This window comes from Eptesicus fuscus, chromosome 7, assembly GCF_027574615.1.
Source record: "Eptesicus fuscus isolate TK198812 chromosome 7, DD_ASM_mEF_20220401, whole genome shotgun sequence".
NCBI classification, from domain to species: domain Eukaryota; kingdom Metazoa; phylum Chordata; class Mammalia; order Chiroptera; family Vespertilionidae; genus Eptesicus; species Eptesicus fuscus.
The window spans coordinates 76,265,499-76,283,600 of record NC_072479.1 but is presented as its reverse complement, the minus strand read 5'-3'; positions in this window follow the sequence as shown (position 1 = coordinate 76,283,600).

Sequence of the window (18,102 nt, the reverse complement as noted above, 5' to 3'; positions counted from 1 at the left end):
ACTTCTCTCTAAGATTTGAAAGTGAAGAGTACAGTCCATTTACTTTTAGAATATGTCCCTCTATTAAGGCTGGCTTGTTTTCTCATGGCTCCATTCATGTAATGTATATTGGTCAGACATACCATGGCAGCAATGTACTGCTGGTCTCTACATTAGGAGGCACATAATATTGGATTGTTTCAATGTTGAAGATCTTAAGTTTGATCATCTGGTTAAGCTAGTATCTGCCAAGGTTCTTTACTGTGAAGTTTACATTTTTCTAGGTAACATCAGTTTAAAAAATAAAATTTTAAATAATTATTTGTTAAAACATAAACATTTAGGGCCCTCTTTCTCAGTAATTTTCATAGGCTCTCAAATGGAAATGAGAAGTATAAGCCTCTTTTATTGTATTTGCCTTCACCTAGGCACCCTAGAAAGCGGAACTTGAGGCAAAGAATCAAGTGTTTTCGCTTTATTTAGAGGTATAGATCCATGGAAATGAGAATGGGAAGGAGGCAGAAAAGCACAGGAAGCCATGCACTGCAGTAGGTCACTGCTCAGCCTGTGCTTCACAATGAGCTTCAAAGACCACGCAGCAGGTACATTTGCTTGGTAGGACACATGGTACTTCTCTGGGAAGACTGAATGACCAAACCTCGGAGCAATTCATGGATTGAATGAAGGACAGAGAATACCTACCCAGCTCTTCATCTCCTGACTCATCAGTCAGAGTTCATACATGGAGTTAATTCCCCTGAATTTGGAGATTGCAACATCATCTGGCCCCTTGGTGGCTGCTTGGGACACAGATTCTATGTAATCCAGAATTGGTGGGCTAGCCAGAAACTTTGGCCTGGTTGGCTTGACTCAGAGACAAAGGAGAGAGAGAGAGAGAGAGAGAGAGAGAGAGAGAGAGAGAGAGAGAGAGAGAGAAAGAGAAGACGGGGGAGGGGAGGGGATGAAAGAGAGGAGAGAGGAGAGGGGAGAGGGGAGAGGGGAGAAGAAAGATTGCTCCAGCCAGGGAGGCACTCCCAGGGTAAGCAACTGGTTGGCCCCAGGCAGTAAAACCACAGGGACAGAACAGACTGGCGAGGCCTGATAGAAATTGGAAGGGACACATATCTTGTCTTGTCTGATATAGTACATTTCTCTCTGAGACATTTTCTTAATTTTTTGACAATGCATGGCTGAGTATAAAGTGCTAAGACCTTCATTTCAAACTTTTAAAATAGAGAACTGGCACATGTGGACCGCACAGATATTGTCACAGTTTAGAGTACATGAAGATTTGGCCCTGTATGCCATGATTCAGCAAAGATAAAGAGCATTGCATAAGCTGAGCATGGGCTTTCTTTGCCCTAAAGTATTTAAAAGACAGTGTGGGGAAGTGCCAAGAGATAGCGCTTCTATTCCAGTGACAATAGAGGGTCATTGTGGGGAATTTTAATGTCTTAATTAAGGTTCATAGTGATTTACACAAAGACAGGAGCTCAATGAAGAAAAAAGAAATAGGAGTGCGGGCAAGTAGCTTGGTAATATGTTAAAGAAATTTTCACTTTTAATGAAATGAAAGTGGCTTAATAGGTTACAGTAGCTCAAGGTGGAAGATCCAGCTAATTTGCTTGTTGAATATTAAATAAGCATGGGTGTTTCAGAATATATTTCTCCAAGATTGTTTCCATTGTAGAGAACTGAGAGTTAGATGAGATAAAAAGCCTACACTATCGAATGGAGTCTCGAGACTTTTAGAGAGCCCCAGAAACAGTCCAAAGACACTCTACTTTGATCTGTAACCAGCGTGCTTTGCGAAGCTGCCGGGCTGTTTATGACCCAATATGATAGGAGGAAGAAAGGGATGCGTGAATAATGGAAAGACCCATATATGCAGATATTATATTCATTCTTTTTTCAGGGAACTAATCCCCAAACATCAAGTTCATGTCCTCTCTGAAGAGAATCAATTAATTAAACAGTCAGCAAAGAATGAGCGGAACGATCTTTCCTTCAGGAGAATAGTTTGATTAAGCAGTTAAATAAAAAAGCATATGGGATACCTTGGCTTGCATTTCAATAACTTCTGGAGCAGAAACAAAGGTCCACTTGTTTAAGATCTCAAACAAAATAATTCTAAATATGACCTTTAAAAACCAAACACAATAAAAATTCAGTCCTTAAAGAACCACAAAAGACAAATAATTAGAGTAATTCTTTCACTGCTGCTATGATAACTATTAATTACATTTCTTTCACAGTAAGTCTTGTTTAGCTGCCATGATGTCCACAAGAGAAAAACAACAGCTTTTGTGGTAATGAAGAGAAAAGAACATTTAAAAATTTTCAAGTGCAGAACATATTATTTAAAAATTTATTTCAAGATTTTGAATGACCTGAAAGAAACTCATCTGTTATAAAATTCCAAACAGTATATAATTGTATATATAAAAATGTTATTTTAGTAATCATTTGCTTATGTTGTTTGTGTTGAACCAAAGCTGAGAAATGGAAAAGTCACTCAATAAGAGTGACATCATGGGGCTTCCATATTCCCCTTCAATGACTTCCAGATCAAATTTTCTCAGTGTATAAGTGAAAAGATGATGTTTCTAATAGTCAGCCCTGCAGACTCAACCTGGGAGCTGAAATTCCAGCTGTGTTCACTTTGCTTCTTATACCGTCGCTGTAATGAGCATGCTACATGGCTGACAACTGTGTTGATGGTGCGTGAGGTTGAATATAATCTAGCCTGTCTCTTCTGTGAAGGATTTTCTGACTCCGATAAGGAGAATAGAGAAAAGTGAGGGTTTTGTTGTGTGTTTTTTTTTGTCATTGTTTTTACATTTGTTTGTATATTTTGGGAGGGATTAAGAAGGGAGGGTATAGGACTTGAAAACACAGGGTATGACACTATTGAATAAGAAAATTCTACTTTTATAGAGACACTTTGAATTCTTCTTCACATAATATATTCTCTATAAAAGGATGGTAATTGAGGCTCTATGCACCCCACCAAAGAACAACCCACACACTTGTCACTGCTGTGATAAAGAGATGATTTCTGTGGGCAGCAAAATATTTAAGAGTTTAATTCTCATCTGATGTCACAAAATGCAACTAATTCAAAATCATCCATGTGCTAAAAGAACAGCTAGTTTTATACCAGTTGAAGTTTTTATTGTTTAGAGCCTTTTACTTGCCAATGTTGTGATCATATAGAACACCCACCCTGAGTGTTCTATAATCAAGACCATTGTCTATCCAAAATAATTTCTTTCAGATATTGACCCCTTTTCCATTTCCTTTCTCTCACCGCAAAAATTTGCCTGCTACTTTTCTCTTACTCTACCACGTCAAGGCAGAGAGATATAAATATGAAGAACTTTGAAAATAGTGTTTTAAGAAGCTTAAATGTGAGTATAATATACAAATGTAAGGGGCGGGGATGTGTAAATCTATATAACATTGTATGCTGATAGAATATAAATGCCCAGAGATCTGCAGGTTAGATGAGAAGATAAGAAGATAGGAAGGAAATCAGAGGCATGATTGCAGTGACAACATTCTACAAAAGTAAATCTGAGAGATGCTCAGACATTCCCACTAATCATGGCTTCTCCCACTTCCCTTCCCATTTATTCATTTGGGTCTCAGTTCACGCTCAGAAATGCAGGTGCTCCCTCGCACAGTCTTCTCCATCCATCAGCTGTTTACTTTCTCCCCTGTCCTTAGCACAGTCTTTCATTATCTTGTCTATTAATTTAACTTGTGTATATCATTCTACAAGACTGCAAGCTCCTTGAAGTGAGGGACTAACTACATATTCCATCTTAATAAATATTTTTAAAGAAGAAATAAAATGGAGCATTGAGTAGACAAAATATAGAAAAGCTTGAAGTGCAGCCCAAATGAACAGAGTGAATTTCAACGAAGGGAAATAACATATCCTATAATCAGAAGCTGAGATCCGTGTTATTAAGTTACTTGTCTCCCCGAGTTGAGCACCAGCAGATCCAGGAGCTAGTTAGAGCTTCCTACAGCCTGACTGGAGCAGCGTCTGAGCAGATTTCCTCAGAGGTTTGGCATGTTGGGAAGAAATGGTAGTTCTCACGATGACACAGACATATTTTTAACCGGGGAAGTCAGCCATGCTTAGGGAGTGAGGGCTGAATGCTGGTGCCGGCGATGTGGCTTGTTGGTAGAGGAAGTGTTCTGGCAGATGGAGCACTTGGCACAGGAGAGCCTCTGGGAGAGAAGAGAATTGGCGACTCCCTGCCTTCTGTGCTCTGATACTCCCAGGTTCTTCTTCAAACCCTCGATGCACTCAACCTTTGAGGTTGCAAAGATAAAACAAATGGTGAATGTGTTATTCCAACTCTAAAGTAAAAAACACATTTGAAGAATTATTATGTCTACTAACACAGAAATGAATGTTTCTGGGTAGAGCTTAGCTCAGTTGAGCATCATTTATTATAGTGTTGATTTTAAGGATGTGGGTTCTGAATTCAGGCTGCCAGGCTTAGGAACTTTAACTTTTCAGTGCCTTAAACATCCCATCTCTAGAATGGGTATAAAGATAGAATGTACTGAATATTATTGTCTTGAATGTTAAACGAGATAATTCATATAAAGCATTTATCACAGTGCCTGGGACATAGTAGGAGCTCAAGACATGTTAGGTGTTATTTTTACTGTGCTCACCATTGGATGGCCCTTGAGATTTTTTAATCATGTCCCAGTGCATTTACATATGGTCACCACTAGATGGCAGATGCACCATTTTTATTGCTCAGAGTGGTTCCCAGCAGCACTTTGCCCTTTGCCTCCTCCTCAAATTCAAGTATCTTGGGGAATCTGGGAAATAGGACCTTGAGTAAAGTACTAATATCTTTTTTTTTTTTTTTTAGAAATAATTCACTTTTAAGTAATGTATATTAATAAGGTTTTCTGTCCTCATGAGAAAGAAGCATAATATAATATGATGTATACTTAATGATATAACATGATGATAATTATATGATATAATAATGATATCAATGACAATACCACATGGTTAACCCTGGTACAGAACTATCAATTCATTGCTAGAAGAGCTCAATGAACTCTGTTTGAGAGATTCAGGATAATGTTCAAAAGAAGGTATCATTGGAGTCAGGTCTTGAAAGTGATAAAGGGAGTAGAAAATGAAAAGGGAAAATTGTCTTCCAGCTCCCTTCTGCCCCAGTTGTACACAATTATTTTGGAAAATAACTTTTAACAAAAAGCTAAATTTTCTGGAAGTGTGAGACTCAGACAAATGCTCATTCATTTCATTGAAACCATGTCTTGATCTCCTCTCACTTCCTCTATCCTCAGTTATGGAAAAGAGTGTTGCTAACAGTGAATAGCTGTTTGCCAAACACTTTTCTGAACCCATAAATAAATCTCTACTAGCTGATTAGGTCAAAGACAAGTTGGCTTTAGGAGCCCTATGGGATAAATTAAGTGGGATGACCTTCCATGCTTCTTGTCCTTGTCCTCCACTCATGAGTGGCCTTTGGAGCCTTAATCAGTAGTTTGGAATTTATTTTAAGAGCAATGGGAACCTATTGAAGAGTTCTAATCTGGGAAGTGAAAGGGCCTTGGGCTGAAGGAAGCCAATGGATTAGAGGGCACCAAGATGAATGCCATATTCTAGATGAGAGATGACGGTAGCCTCAGCTGAAGGCCATAGAGTTGGAGAGATTTGTGATATGTTTAGTAGGTGAAAAACCAAACTTGGCGACCAGTTGTACGCGAGTCTCCCAAAAGGCCCTGCTGCTGAACATTGAACTTCAGCTTGTCTCTCTATCGCTAAGTTCTTTACATCAGGAGCTGCAACAGGCAAGGCCAGCCCTCAGATCTGCAAACGTAGGCGTATTTCCATAGGCTCCTGATGTGGGTCTTCATTTCTTAATTTAACTGCCTTGGAATGTTGTTCAAAGTTGTAGCTCTCCCGTTGCGTTCGTTAGCAAGGGTTAGGCTGTGCTGCGGCCACAGTGGTAACATCTCAGTGCTTGACCCCACGTGGATTGGTTCACACTCATGGGTCAGATTCAGCGTGAGTGAGTGGGAGGCTCAGCTCGGCACGCTCACACAGAAAAAGAGCCCGACAGAGGCCCATCGTGCCGCTGCTCCCCTGAAAGACAGACCTTCCTCGGGTGGAAAGGGAGAATTGAGAAGCCATGTGTGGCTTTTCATGCTGCAGCCCACAGTGACATATGATTTCCACACAGGTTTCGTTAGCTCTCCCCCACCCCCTCTCCCCCACCTTAGTGCAACAAAGCAAATGGAATATCCAGGGAGTATTGCTATCTCTGCCACACACACACACAATGACCATTTTTCACACAGAGGCTTTAAAACAATTCTTCCTCTGAGGAAATGTGCCCGACTGAGGAGGGAAGAGTAACCCCGAGTGGGAGGTGGATCTCGGGTTGCCAGTTAGACTCACTCATTGACTAAGACACTTTTTCCTTCAGACAAACACCATTTAAAATCGGGCTTCCGCGTTACACACTGCTCAGTCGGGGACCCCCAGGGCTGTGGAACATGAGCAGATTACAAATGGGAACCTCAGAGTCCCACCGTGCTGCCCTGTCCTCCCGAGAGCGCTGGGCTCACCTTTTCTGGGTGGATGAGCTCAGTGGCTTCCTCTCTCTTCCTCCCCGCGACCTTCACGGAACAGAAGCTTTTCTAATTGAGGTGCCAGGCCTCAGTCAGGTTGGCAGCCAGAGCTCCTTCCCAAAACTCGTCTGTTGAGTGGCAAAGGATTTAAACGGACATTAACACCCACCTGAACTGTCCTCAGGTTTGCAAGGGAAATGTCTTCATCCTGGGTCCCTTTTAGATGCTCTCTAATAGAGTCCTGCCTCCGGCTCCTTCAGTCCCTACCTGCCACGCCCCCAGCCCAACTGGACAGACATTTTTCTCAGCCCCCTTAGCTTAGTTCTCAACGGGAAGCAACACACATGGAGCTCAGGGTCTTTCCTCCCGTGTGACTGGTTTCTGCCCCAAAGGGAAAACTTTTAAGGCTAGCAGGGTAGCCTTTAAGTCCACAGCGGTCTCAGCCTGGGGCCACTGCGCTGCTGTTCTCTTTGTCCCTCGCTCCCCTTAGGCAGACAATTTCCTCACGTTGCTACCCTCCTGAAGCTCTCAAACCATAAAATATAACAGGTGATTGTGTTCCAGGTCAAATCTATGTAACTGGAAATTAAAAAGATACTTTTGGAAGGTCTGTGTGTGTGTGTGTGTGTGTGTGTGTGCATGCTTTCACTTCAAAATGCTATTGCTTGTCATATAGTAAAATGCCAAAAACATATTTGAAAAAAAAATACTTCTGTCTGTGTGGTCACAGTTTAAGTGGCTATGGCAGGTTACTTTTCTCTCTGATTTATTTTGTCTCTTTGTAAAGTGGAGTTTCTCTAAATGTAAATGGACAGTACTAAACACTGCCTAGATCATTGAGTTGTTCCATAAAAAAGTAATATATGTGGCAGCTCTTTTGAAGCATTCCTACCATTAATGCTTCTTTCTTTCTTTTTTGACTCCTTACCTGAGGATATGTTTCTGTTGATTTCAGAGAGCGAGAGAGAGAGAGAAGGAGAGAGAATGAGAGAGAGAGAGAAACATTGATTGGTTGCCTCCCATATGTACCTTGATTAGGAATCGAACTCACAACCTAGATGTGTGCCCTGATGGGGAATCAAATCTGCAACCTTTTGGTGTATGGGCCAACACTCCAGCCGACTAAGTCACCTGGCCAGGGCATGCTACCTTTTTTCTGTTGCAAAGAGGACGGATACAGGGGACATCCAAAAATAATTTGCCCTCTCAGGAAGCAATGCTACACACAATCCATTGAAAATATTTATGGAACAGCAGTCAACAATGACTAGAGAGCAGGATTTTCATAGTTGAAGTAACTACTATTGCCTTGTAAGCATGGGAATATGCAGAGTTACAACCATCCCCACCTCCTCCCCAAGTCCTTTAAAATTAATTCTGCACGCTCTTTACTTTTAAAGCTCCTCAAAGTAAATTAAAACTAATCTTTCAGTTGGAACGAGGTGGGGGCACCTGCTTTGCATATTGTTATGGTGTCACCCAGGGAGCAGTACCAGGGTCTATTGCAGCACCACAAACGAATGGAGGGGGACTTAGGGGGCCACTTGTTCAGATTAGGAGACACTTTCTCTGGAATACAACATTCATCATCCTTGAAATATAAATGATCTATTTATGTCTCAAGTAATGATGGGTTGAAGTGTTATTATGAAAGGAGAGACACAGATTTTCTATAAATGTGTTTTTCTTGTGATAATATGTGAAATTGCATTCCATGTTAAATTGCTTGAGGCAAGTAAGGTTTAATATGTATTTAAATAATTAAGCTAATTGTGCAAAAATATATTTGCAGAATTCACCAAATGTGTTAATACATTTCACATTATGTTTACCCATCTTACATGACTAAAGTTTGCTTTGTGAAATGTTCTCCAAAATACTGAAAGCCCCCAGTCTTCACAATTGTTATCAACATTCACTGCTTTCCGGGGAGGAATAGGAGATGCTAACAGTCACATCTGGAAAAATGGTCTACTGTCTTCCCTTTCCTTTATTCTACCTGCTTCTCTCCCTTCTCCTCTACTGAATTTCAAATTCACGTTCTTAAATGTACACTTTGGGATATTCATGACATACTTCTTCATGGCATTGTAAAAACAAAAAGGACACATTCTCACATGTTGATGTTCCTGACCCAATTAATTTTGCAGGACCAATAGTTTGCCAACAGATTCCCATTCCAATGTGTGGGCTGAGCTGATGTCACATGACCTTTCCAATCTTTCCCATGTGTAAATTTCACACAGCGCTGGGCGTGGAGCAAGAGTGCTGCCATGGAAAGAAGAAGAAAAAGAAAAAGTTACTGCTTCTCATCACTTCTTGCCGTGAATATATGTTATATTTGGGTGTACAGAAGAATGATGTGGGTCAGGCCATGTTTTGGCATGTGAACATGTTGTTAATGCCAGATGACTCAGTTCTCTGACTGGATGTGTGTTCCTGTTGCTCAGTGAAAAAGCGCTGGTGTGCTGTCAGCACAATTTACAAGATGAGTAAGTAGGACTGCATCTCAGGGATGCCTCTCCCACTTGCCCTCTGGGAGCTCCTCAATCCTCTAGATTACTGCTCAGCGTTAACTCCTGCCTGGCCTGGCCCCCCAACGCCGCTTCTTCCCCACATCCTTCTCTCTGACTTCCTCTTCTCTCCCCGCGATGGCTCTTACAGCTAGTTCTATCACATGGCACTGGGATTATGTGACGATGATCCCATCTTTCCCACTCCATGGGCCACTTGTGGCCTGTGCCTTATTCATTTGTAATCCTTATTTTCCTAGACCAGATCAGCCGGGGGATGAGCACAGGACAGGATCTTTAGGGGAACAACTCCAGGGCATCACACACCTTGAGATCCACTAAAAAAAGCTGCCCTCCCATGACCAGGCTCAGGTTATCACAGAATCATTGCATGCAAGGCTAAGCTTGGAGGAGTCTCTCCACCTGTACTTTTCTCCTCTTTTGTATAAACTTGCTCTCAACACCTTTCATCTCCAAATTCTCTCTCACCTTACCTTGTATGGGAGTGCATGAGGTGCCATGTATAAATTTTAGGGTGGCTCGGGGGAGATTTAGTTAGCAGAGCTGATACAATGGACCTAACCTTCCACCAAAACTAGGCGTCCTGAGAAGGCAGCGTCTGGACCCAGCTTCCTGATGTTCGACGGCATCCCCACCTCTTCACATATCACCACCTGCTGCTCCTTGTTCTCTCCACCAGCTTCTCCCACATCCTTCCAGTGTCACCTTCGTGCCTGAGCTTCTTCTATAAAAGGGAATAATAACAGTGTCTACTTTTTAAGGGTCTTTTGTGAATTGAGGAAATACATGTGAAATGTTTAAAACAGCCTATAATAGTAATAGTAGTAAGTCAATAATAAATAAATGTATAAAATAATAAGAAATAAGTACTATTGTAGTTGTAAATAGTTAAAGTAATAGTAAATATAAACTATTACCATGACCATTCTCATCCTTACCAATGTCATCATCATTATCATTGCCTCAGCCCCTGATGCTTGCCTCTTCTGCTATGGAATACAATTTACTTGGGTAGAATTGTCTGGCATTCTCCCTAAACCGGTGGTATATAATACATTAGCCACCAGTCACATGTGGCTACTGCGAACTGGAAATGTAGCTAGTTCAAACTGACATGAACCATTAGAAAAAAAAACAAAAAACGTGCTGGATTTAAAAGACTTAGTACTAAAAAGTATGTGCAATATCTCAATAGTTTTATGTTGATTACATGTTGAAATTGTACTATTTTTATTACAGTGGATTGCTTAAAATAGATGAAATTAATTTGTCCTGTTTCTCTTTAATTTTTTTAAATAGCTACTAGAAAGTTCAAAATTAAGTATGTGGCTCGCATATGTGGGACATATAATAGTTCTATTAGACGGTGCTGCCCAAGATTGTAATTCTTCTGGATTTCCTTCAGGAATCCCACCTCTAGACTGTGAGTGAGAGACACTCCTGCCTTCTATTATGGATTTGCAGGGCCCGGGTTGCCTAGGGCAGTTAAGCCCAGCCAGCCATGCCAAGAGAGTGATGGGAGAAAAACTGATGGGCGTGCAATTTACAAGTCCGTTACTAAGGGCTTAAGTGGAGCCCTCAGGAAAGAGTTATTGCCTCTTAAATAGCACCTTATTCTCTGGGAGTGAATGAAGGGAGGAACTCTTTCTGTTAAAGTCATTTAAGATCCTTTGCTGAAAGGAACCATATGCTACACAATAAAATATATTCCAGGCAAGATGCATATGTTTTGCACAATAAACACGAATGCAAATCTTGCGAAGATTTATTTTTTAGGGAGAAAATGTGTTGATATCATTCACATCAATATCTTCTAATGCACCCTTGTTCTTCTGATCTAAAGTCAAAACGATCGCTTTTCTCCTCTGCCCCAACTGTTGACGATGGATATTTTATACAAAGTCATCTAAGATTTTTGGTTTTGGTCACGAGGAATTTGTTTCTGGTGGCTGAAATTTAAGGCTCAATAAATCATAAGCTCCAAACAGACTGGCGAATATCCAGTGGGCTTGGCGACATCTGCAAATGCATCCTTCCTCGCCGGGACAGTCTGGGTGGGAACAGAACTGAGCCAAAATCTCAAGACCTGGAGCTTGTGGCCTGCCCTTCTCCAGCCTGAGACTCACAAAGCATTTCTCTCTAGGACTGTTCTCAGACTCAAAATATTTTGAACACAGAGCTGCAATGCATAATTGGAGCCGGTGTGGAGAGGAAATTAGAATGCTCCTTGAATCACATCCAGGCAAGGTTTCTCTGGGCCTAAATGAGTCTCCATTGCAGGTGATAGAGGAGGAGAGGCCATGTGGGGGTCCCAATAAAGTGGTGCTGGCTGGTAAATAAACATGAAAATTCAGAAATCAGTGCAGTCCTGGGAAACTCCATTCAGGGTGTAAAAGGTCTCGCCGAGCATGATGCTGTTCCTTTAATTGTCCCCTGCTCCGTCTGTTGCTTCCTATCACACATTCTTCGCAAAAGCCATATTGCTACAAATACACATTTAGGATTTGATTACAGAGTCTCATCCATTTACATGTACAAGATGCAGCCCACTGTGACAGATTAATGCTCCTAAAGTTTGTACAGGAAGGTTAAATAAAGTGTTACTTTTATGGCACCAAATATCTTTATGATGCTCTTGCTAAGTCAGAGGCCACTGGGTGCTGCTGCAGATGCTTACCACGAGCTGGCAGAGTGCCACCAGTGCTGTACCCATCTATCACACTCTTACCTTTCTGCGCAGACATCCTCACTGCTGTGTGCAGTACAGTATTCTCCAGACAGGTTTCTCTGCTACACGCTCAGTCAAAGGGAAACAATTCAAGTCCCGATGTCCTGAAACATTGCAATGTACTAGAAAGGGAGAAGCTCAAAATTTCACACACAATTCTCTCTCTCTCTCTCTCTCTCTCTCTCTCTCTCTCTCTCTCTCTCTCTCTCGGATTGTAAGGCCGCAGTCAAATCCTCCACCACAGCCACAGTTGATTCTGCTCTTTTTCTTCTGATGTCCATCCACTTAAGTTGCCTTGCCCTTCTTCCCACTGGGAAGCCTGGAATATTCTCTGGTGATCCATGGCCACACTGAATTGTCTGCTTCCCTTTCAATTCGTTAACAAACATCTATGCTGAATCTTACTGTATTAGGTCAGATTCTTTGTGTTTTTCTTTTTAAAAAAAGTAAGTACCTGAAAAACTGGGGTAAAAGCATGCCTTCATTGAGCCATAATTTGACCAAAGCTGTGTATCACTAATGCTTCCTATTGGAGCAATGGGAGAAAGCTCCAGGAGGTAAAGAGAGCCCCTTCCTTCCTTCCTTCCTTCCTTCCTTCCTTCCTTCCTTCCTTCCTTCCTTCCTTCCTTCCTTCCTTCCTTCCTTCCTTCCTTCCCTTACTTTTCCAGCATGACAAAGACCTTTGAGGGCCTTTGCCTGCTCTAATGGTGTAATAGTGTACATTTCAAGCCATGTTCCATGGTTTGAAACTAAACACCAGGGTGTTTAAGAGAGGGTCAGATGGTGCTAGATAGACAACTCTGCTTTGCATCTGAACAGTGAAGGACCTTAGGTATCTCTGGTGAATGATATAGCAATGCCAGGAGTGCTCTCTCCTGCAGGAGCTGTGTCTTCCATATCTATACTAGGTGGTCGTCATGCCCTCATGCCGTGATGCCCTCACACCATCACAAGGAGGCTGTGTGTGCAGTGGGTGCACATGGGTGGGCGGGGTCTGGGGGTCCCGCGACTATGCACGCCGCGGAGGCGGGACCCGTGGCTCCGGCCTACCTCTTTGGGGCAATCCATCAAGGAGCCCCAGGGTCCCGGGTCTCGCACGGTTTTGCGTGCTGGGTCACTAGTATAAAATGAAATCCCTGCTTAAATAGCATCAAAAGAGGCAGGGACCTTGAGCATTACACTGGAGCACTGTAGGAGGAAAGTGTTAAAATAACACTCCCCTCCCCCATATGGTGACTCTATAAAGTAGATTTACTTTTACCCAACACTGAGCCAGCTTTTCAATTCCCTCTCAGCCTCAAAGATTTTCTCGTGAAATCAGGGAAAGTGTCAGAGCTCAGATGAAGTCACTGGGGGAGATTCGGTCCTCTGGTCAAATATTGCTTGATGTAATCTACCCCTCCTCAGGGATCCACTGGGATCCCGGCAGAGGTAGAAGCACAATAAATCATGATTTCCATTTGTTTTCTCACCAATGGAGTCACTCATAAGAATATTTTAAAATACCAAGAAATTCAGACCATACTAGTAAACTTCTTTTTTGTTCTTAGGTTATGTTCTTGGAGGCTATTAATGTGAAAAATGGCTGTTGATTTCTTCTTTGTTTATTAAAATGAGCACAGATATGTTTAGCCAAAGCTTTTTGATCATGAGATGAGGAATACAAAGATGCTTTGCAAACTATAAGTTATGATACAAAAGTGAGAAATCACATGTAAAATACAGATAGAATGGAATATTACACTGCCCTTAGAAAGAACATGTACTGAACAGAGAGACGTCATGAACCTAAGTGGGAAAGCCAGTTGTCAGTGTCATGTATATAATGATTCAAATTTTGGAAAAAACTACTGTGCATGTGTGTGTGTGTGTGTGGATATATGTGTAGTCTATTTCCATAACAATGTTTGAAAGCTGGAGACCAGCTTTGCACAGTAGTTACCTCCAGGATGTGGGTATTGGTAGGGGAGGAAGTCCTTACGTTATACATTTCTATATTGTTTTAATATTTTTCAATTTCAAACATATTACTTTGTACAAATATTTAAATATAATCAAATGAAAGTCAGATGGTCTGTAATCAATTTATGCATAATTAATCTGCAAAAGGCTATGTCACTTATTCATTGATTTCATCAAAATAGCCCTTATACAATCTCTGTAGAGTGGCATGCCATTAGATCCAAGACTAACACACAATCACGCACTTCCCTCTTGGGTTAGTCTTTTGCTCACTGTGAAAACTAAGACACCATGGATAAGAAGATGGACTCTTGAGACAGATTACTCATGATCACATTCTGGTCTGTCCACTTTCTACCTGTGGAACCTTGAGTGAGTTATTTGGCATCTGGATACCTCAGATTTATCCTGCTGAGTATGTAAATAATAACAGTATCTACCTCCTAGGGCTGTTACTAGAAATAAATAGGATAATATTTTCAAAGCACTTAAAACACTTGGGAAGTACTATATCAATGTTTATTAGACAAAATAAATATATAAAAGGTATTGTTTCAGGGAACTTACATTTTTAAAAGAAAAAGAGGACAGGACATATAACAAAATATAGATCAAAGCCATATTAAGCATGAAAAAACATATGATAGATGTCTTAAATAGATACTCCTGATATCCATTTTTACCCTACTTATATTTGGAAGGCGAAAAATGAACAACCGTCTGGGATTTGGATCCAAATTAGGTTCCACCAAATTGGTTCCACCAAATCCTTTGCAGCTAGGATTATGGATCCAAATTAGGTTCCACCAAATTGGGTGCACAGTTTGGTGAGTTTAAGAGGCTATAGTAGAAATATTCTCACTGCTAGATTGTAACTAAGAGTATAACCTTATAATCAATAGATGAAGGATAGCTCCCTGATCTTCCAGCTCTTCCAACTGTTTCCCTGCATTAAAATATCTGGGGAAAATCCATTTCTGCTTGAAATATCTGGAGTGGTTTCTGTTTCCTGGACTAAATCCTGACTGATAAAAGAAGAGAAAATTACCAATGTTAGTCCATGGAGAGATGAAGATTTTCTGTTGGAATTATGAAGAGGAGTACATTTCCACTAGAGGCATGTAATAAGCGAAATCCTAGATTCAAGGATGTGTATGGTGTGACTGGAGTACACTGGCTAGAATAGAAGACATTCTTAGAGGTGGTAAAAATTAAAATTAGAAAGAAAGGTTTGAATTTTATTTTTGAGAGCGTGAATATAAAGCAAACATATTTGTACTATCCTTTCTATAGTAAAGGAGTAAGAAAGTTTTGAAGAGTTCAATGATTAAGGTGTATGTGTCTGAGTGTCTGTGTGTGTGTGTGTGTGTGTGTGTGTGTGTGTGTGAGAGAGAGAGAGAGAGAGAGAGAGAGAGAGAGAGAGAGAGTGTGTGTGTGAGAGAGAGAGAGAGAGAGAGAGAGAGAGAGAGAGAGAGAGAGAGAGAGAAACTCTTTGTAAAAATGCTATGTTGTGCTAATTTGTCAATAGGGATTTTAAATTCAATTAAATAAGCATTTATTGAAAGAATACCATGTGCATGACACCAAAGGAATGGCTATGTGATTTGTTTCTTTGCCTGCAGACAAGGAGACCAAAAGTGTAAATCTAGAAGCATCCAAAGTGGTTGGAAGTGAGACAGGCAAAAGTGAGCACCTCTTATGCTAATGGGGTGGTGAAAGGCAGCCTAATGCTAAGAACATCTCTGGATCTTATGAGATATGATACATTCTGGACAAATGAGGTTTTTACTGCTTACAGATAAAGTTCGAGATCATGAAATAAAATTGTATGGGAGGCCTGGATGTGTAATCCCCTTCCTCAATCCTTTGGTAGGTAATTTAACCGCCCTATGCTTCATTTTCAGTTTAGTACAAATGCAAATAATATTAATAACATTATAGTGTTGGGAAGATTAATTGAAATTATACAACAAAGCACTTTAAACTGGAAAACACACAACAATATAAAGTACAGCACTGTGTTTCCAGGTGGACACACTTGCCATGTGCAAAGATTTTTCAAGAATTTACTTTTCACAGGGTGTCAGAAGTGTTGCAGCCAGCAGAAATAAATATGTTAACTGAAAGTAGATGAATCATAATCTGTGTCTTTTTCTGTGAAAAGTTAGGTGTGATCTGAACTATGTGCAGCTAACAAAAGGAAAGCATGATTAAAACAATTAGTTGATGTTCATTCAACGTGTCTCATATTTTAAATGTTTAGTTTAATTACTAGTCTTGTAAAAGTAACTAAAGTGAGATGTATTTTGAGTTTCAAAAAGTCAATCTGTATTTTTTTTTTTAATATAACTCATTTGTATCTGGGTGGGGGTGCTTTTTCATTTATCTTTTGCTGTGTAGAAAAACCATCCAGATATTCTGTGGCACCAAACAATTTGTGATATGTCTCATGGTTCTGTGAATTGTCTGGTCAGTTGCATCGTTCTTGCTTGGGGATCTCTCAGGTGGTGGCAGCTGGGACTGCAAGTCATCTGAAGGCTGGACTAAGCTAGATGTCTAACTTGGATCATACAAATGCCTGGTGGTTGACACTGGCTGTCATCTGGTAGCTGAGCAGGGGACACTGACAGATCAACTTCCCATGGCCACTCCATGTGGCTTGGGCTTCTCAGAGTTGTGCAGCTGGGTTCTGAGAAGGGAAATCCAGAAAAAGCTCCAGGAGGACCAGGTGGAACTAGTCCCCAACGTCCCGAATGGCACCCCAACCACATTCCATTGGTTAAGAAAGTCACTAAGGCCCACCCAGATTTTAGAATAGGGGTGGGGAACGTCTGGCTCACAAAATCATTTGGCCTAGCCCTACCAAGGCATTAGGGTGAGTCCCTGGTCGGCAAACTGCGGCTCGCGAGCCGCAATTTGCCACTCTGTTGACTAATGAGTTTGCTTACCACTGACCTAGACTCTCGATTCCAATAATTACAGGCTGTTGTTGTTCCTTGTGATTAAGCCCCTATCCCAGTGGTTGGCAAACTCATTAGTCAACAGAGCGGCAAACTGCGGCTCGGCTCGCGAGCCGCAGTTTGCTAACTATTGGGGTGCGTTAATTAATGTTTTACCAAATATAGCAGGCTAGTTTTTAAGTTGACAATTTTGTATGGCCCGCAAATGATGTTATAAATATCCAAATGGCCCTTGGCAAATAAAAAGTTCCCTGTCCCTGACCTAGAGGATGAAGGGGAAAAAAAGCAGTAAAGAGCAAAGAGTTTGTGGTCATTTTAATGTACCATAGAGCATATCGGCATCTCTCTAGAAGTAATATAGAAGTGCTTAAAAGCTGGACTACCTGTGTTCATATCTAGACTTTTGTTTCCCACTGATCTTGGGTAATTTTCTTAACCCTTCTGTGCCTTGGCATCCTCATCTGTAAAATGGTGATAAGTACTTGGCTTACAGGGTAGTTCAAGAATACTAAGTAATGCATTAAAAAGTGCTTGGTTCAGTACCTGGCAACTATTATCTATTATTATTATCATTATCAGGGTTTTAAGGATGATGTTGCAAGGCATGTGTACACGACAGTGGCATTGTTTACATGAGGCTTACACAGGCATGTAAAAGTATTGATGTATGTATGTATATAAGTATGTATTTATTACTTAAGATTTCCAGCAGAGCATGACACAATTTTGGACTGTATTTGTCACTTTAAGGACTGGACTTAAACTCTCCCACCTACCTTCCATGATAGAGCTACTCTGACCGCAATCAGTGGCATCTTAAGTTGGTTACACACATGCTTTCTCCATAGGCTGGGATGTTACTACTTTGCATTTGATTGGGTACTGGCATGCCATTCATATATGTCTTTTGTCAAGGAGGCCAGAATGGCCTATCATGCAGGCTGGTGGATCTCTTCTATCACTGAATTTGATGATTGCTATTAGAGAAGCTTATATTTTTAAGGCAAAATAATTAACACGCTCTGTTATACAGCACATGTTCTAGGATACAGCTCTTTAAACTGGCAGCAAGGATTTGTTTTTAAGTGAGAAAGGAGAAAGCAATGTTTATGGCATGGTGAACTCTTTCAAAAAGCTTTCTTTTACAGTGATGGTATTCCACAGATTGTTTTTTAATAACAAATAGGTAATTATGGTTAAACATCTTAATAACAAGATTTCTATGGTGACTTTTTCATCAGTTCTTAAATGGAACAACCCATGAAAATTATTAGGCTATTAGAAATAAGCTAGATTT